The 4485-nt window shown below is 36.2% G+C and overlaps 1 long non-coding RNA gene across 1 annotated transcript; it reads left to right on the forward strand.

The window, feature by feature from the left end:
* The first annotated feature begins 1095 nt into the window (after positions 1-1095).
* Positions 1096-4085, forward strand: LOC127831745 (uncharacterized). Its single transcript, XR_008026482.1, has 2 exons — positions 1096-1741; positions 1895-4085. It is a non-coding gene; the product is annotated as an uncharacterized LOC127831745 (long non-coding RNA).
* Positions 4086-4485: the final 400 nt, after the last annotated feature.

Consider the following 4485-nt stretch of genomic DNA (forward strand, 5'->3'; position numbering starts at 1 on the left):
TTTGTAAAATGTTGCAGTTTCGTCAATCAGTTTTATAAGATATTGAGCTTTAAATATGATGCAGATTGTAAGATTCTTAATATCTTTCAATATTGTGGATAAGTTTTTGAGATATCAAGCTTTGAGTTTTATGCAAATTGTATGATTTTAAAATGTTTTAATGGTGTTGATCAGTGTAATGAAGATTGCATAATTTTTATGTTTTAATTCTGTCTATTGGTTTTCAAAATGAAAGACTTTGATTTGTAAGTGCACTTTTATCTCCTGAAAGATTCTTTTCTAGTGTTTAGTTTATATTTTAAGGCTGTTTGCAAACTCGAAGTGAAAACAGTTCTATTACAATTTGGTAAGGACATGACATTGCATATCTGATTTTAAAATGTACTTTCCTGGCAACGTGTAATTTTCTGAAATGTCTTAGTAAGACTGTTGTTTGCAATCAAAAGGTCTGTGCTTCAAATACAGGGTAATGCATGTTTTTTGTCCAAATTTATGGCGATTCAGACATTGTTCTATGTAAATATGGGGTTTGCTTGAAGGTTCAGTCTATTTTTATGTCCCTCACTATAGTAGTGGGGGACATATTGTTTTTGTCCTGTCTGTTGGTTGGTTGGTTGGTTGATCTGTTTACGCCAACTTTAACATTTGCAATAACTTTTGCAATATTGAAGATAGCAACTTGATATTTGGCATGCATTTGTATCTCATAGAGCTGCACATTTTAATTTTCTGAAAGGTCAAGGTCATCCTTCAAGGTCAGAGGTCAAATATATGTGGCCAAAATCGCTCATTTTATGAATACTTTTGCAATATTGAAGATAGCAACTTCATATTTGGCAAGCATGTGTATCTCATGGAGCTGCACATTTTGAGTGGTGAAAGGTCAAGGTCATAATTCAATGTCATAGGTCGAATATATGGCTTCAAAGCGGCGCAGTAAGGGGGATTGTGTTTTACGAACACAGCTCTTGTTGTTAACTGCCTTTTTAGTCCCTAACCAGTGTTTCACTAAAGTCCGTGTATTTTGGACTCATTTCAAGTTGACATTTGAAGCTTTTACTTTGTATGATTCTAAATATGTGTCAATGCTGTCGGTTGAATTTTGAAATATGAAGTTTTTCATTTTTTGTAGATTAAATAATGTGTAAAATGTTGCAGTTTCGTCAATCAGTTTTATAAGATATTGAGCTTTAGTTATGATGCAGATTGTAAGATTCTTAATATCTTTCAATATTGTGGATAAGTTTTTGAGATATCAAGCTTTGAATTTTATGCAAATTGTATGATTTAAAATGTTTTAATTTGTTGATCAGTGTACTGAAGATTGTATACTTTTTATATGTTATAATTCTGTCTATTGGTTTTCAAAATGAAAGACTTTGATTTTGTAAGTGCACTTTTATCTCATTATGCCCCCCTTCGAAGAAGAGGGGGTATATTGCTTTGCTCATGTCGGTCGGTCTGTCGGTATGTCAGTCTGTCGGTCCGTCCACCAGGTGGTTGTCAGACGATAACTCAAGAACGCTTGGGCCTAGGATCATGAAACTTCATAGGTACATTGATCATGACTCGCAGATGACCCCTTATGATTTTGAGGTCACTAGGTCAAAGGTCAAGGTCACGGTGACCCAAAATAGTAAAATGGTTTTTGAATGATAACTCAAGAACGCATACGCCTAGGATCATGAAACTTCATGGGTAGATTGATCATGACTCGCAGATGACCCCTATTGATTTTGAGGTCACTAGGTCAAAGGTTAAGGTCACGGTGACCCAAAATAGTAAAATGGTTTTTGAATGATAACTCAAGAACGCATACACCTAGGATCATGAAACTTCATGGGTAGATTAATCATGACTCGCAGATGAACCCTATTGATTTTGAGGTCACTAGGTCAAAGGTCAAGGTCACGGTGACCCAAAATAGTAAAATGGTTTCCGGATGATAACTCAAAAATTCATACGCCTAGGATCATGAAACTTCATGGCTAGATTGATCATGACTCGCAGTTGACCCCTATTGATTTTGAGGTCACTAGGTCAAAGGTCAAGGTCACGTTGACCCGAAATAGTAAAATGGTTTTCGGATAATAACTCAAGAACGCATATGCCTAGGATCATGAAACTTCACAGGTAGATTGATCATGACTCACAGATGACCCTTATTGATTTTGAGGTCACAAGGTCAAGGTCACGGTGACCCGAAATAGTAAAATGATTTTCGGATGATAACTCAAGAACGCTTTTTCCTAGGATCATGACACTTCATAGGTAAATTGATCGTGACTCACAGATGACCCCTATTGATTTTCAGGTCACTAGGTCAAAGGTCAAGGTCACAGTGACAAAAAACGTATTCACACAATGGCTGCCACTACAACGGACAGCCCATATGGGGGGCATGCATGTTTTACAAACAGCCCTTGTTAAAGATTCTTTTCTAGTGTTAAGTTTATATTTTAAGGCTGTTTGCAAACTCGAAGTGAAAACAGCTCTAGTACAATTTGGTAAGGACATGACATTGCATATCTGATTTAAAAATGTACTTTGCTGGCAACGTGTAATTTTCAGAAATGTCTTAGTAAGTAAGACTGTTGTTTGCAATCAAAAGGTATGTGCTTCGATTCCAGGAAAATGCATGTTTTTTGTCCAAATTTATGTCAATTCAGACATTGTCTGTGTAAATATGGGGTTTGCTTGTAGGATCAGTCTATTTTTATGTCCCCCACTATAGTAGTGGGGGACATGTTGTTTTTGCTCTGTCGGTCTGTTGGTTGGTTGGTTGGTCTGTTTATGCCAACTTAAACATTTTGCAATAACTTGCAATATTGAAGGTAGCAACTTGATATTTGGCATGCAAATGCATCTCCTGAAGCTGCACATTTTGATTGGTGAAAGGTCAAGGTCATCCTTCAAGGTCAGAGGTCAAATATATGTGGCCAAAATCGCTCATTTTATGAATACTTTTGCAATATTGAAGATAGCAACTTGATATTTGGCAAGCATGTGTATCTTATTGAGCTGCACATTTTGAGTGGTGAAAGGTCAAGGTCATCCTTCAAGGTCAGAGGTCAAATATATGTGGCCCAAATCGCTTATTTTATTAATACCTTTGCAATATTAAAGATAGCAACTTGAAATTTGGCATGCATGTGTATCTCATGGAGCTGCAAATTTTGAGAGTTGAAAGGTCAAAGTCATCCTTCAAGGTCAGAGGTTAAATATATGTGGCCCAAATCGCTTATTTTATGAATACTTTCGCACTATTGAAGATAGCAACTTGATATTTGGCATGCATATGTATCTCATAGAGCTGCACATTTTGAGTGGTGAAAGGTCAAGGTCATCCTTCAAGGTCAAATATATGGGTCAAAATTGCTCATGTTATGTTACTTCTGCAATATTGAAGCTAGCAATTTTATATTTGACATGCATGTGTATCTCATGGAGCTGCACATTTTGAGTGGTGAAGGGTCAAGGTCATCCTTCAAGGTCAAACGTTATATACGGGGACATTGGGTTTCACAAACGCATCTTGTTGTGTATGTAATTAATTATGCTTAATTTTTGTGATCCCCCGCCAACAGCGGAGGGATATTAATTTGGCATTGTCCGTCTTTCCGTCTGTCCGTCCGGCACTTTTGTGTCCGAAACCATATCTTGGAAGTGCTTTGGCAGATTTCATTGAAACTTGGTATGAGTATATATATATGGATAAGAGGATGATGCACGCCAAATGGCATTGTACATCCTTGAATAATAGCGGAGTTATGACCCTTTGTATTTGAAAAAAATGCTTGTTTGTGTGTCCAGAGCCATAACTTGTATCCAGAAGTATAATGGCGGGGGATATCAATTCAACGAATTTGCTTGTTAAATCAGTTTTTATTTTCATGATAATCATTTAGTTCGTACTGCAACTTATGATGGATTGTAACTACTATCTCCAATTATTTGTTTGTCATGGGTCCGTCACCATTTATCTCTTATATAATACTTGAATTGAGCATTTCACAATCTGACAATCATGCATATCATTTATTAGTTTCATAATAAAACGTCTGACAAGGGTCAGATAATTTTAACATATATTGTTGTTATAATTTGTCATGTGTTGTATGAATAAATGACACTTCCATGATAGAGAAAATTTAAATATATTTTTAGAGACATTTGTAAAATGAAAATGAAATAACTATACATTTTACAGTGGCTAGTCGTACGGCTAGACAAGAGGCTAGCCGCACGGCCCCGTACGGGTAGACAATAGGTTTGCCGTACGGCTCTGTACGTATAGCCTTTCCTATGGATATTGTCTAAGTTAAAGACAACCATTTTCAGTGAACTGATAAATTGCTTGTATGAAACCATATATTTATCAATTGTCTGAACGACAATTAAATTATTTGTGTGACTCCATTTCTGAGAAGTACCTTGGCCGTCATTGAATTTCATTATATCGATGCCGCAACTAATTAAAACAGT

This window comes from Dreissena polymorpha, chromosome 5 (assembly GCF_020536995.1).
Source record: "Dreissena polymorpha isolate Duluth1 chromosome 5, UMN_Dpol_1.0, whole genome shotgun sequence".
NCBI lineage: Eukaryota > Metazoa > Mollusca > Bivalvia > Myida > Dreissenidae > Dreissena > Dreissena polymorpha.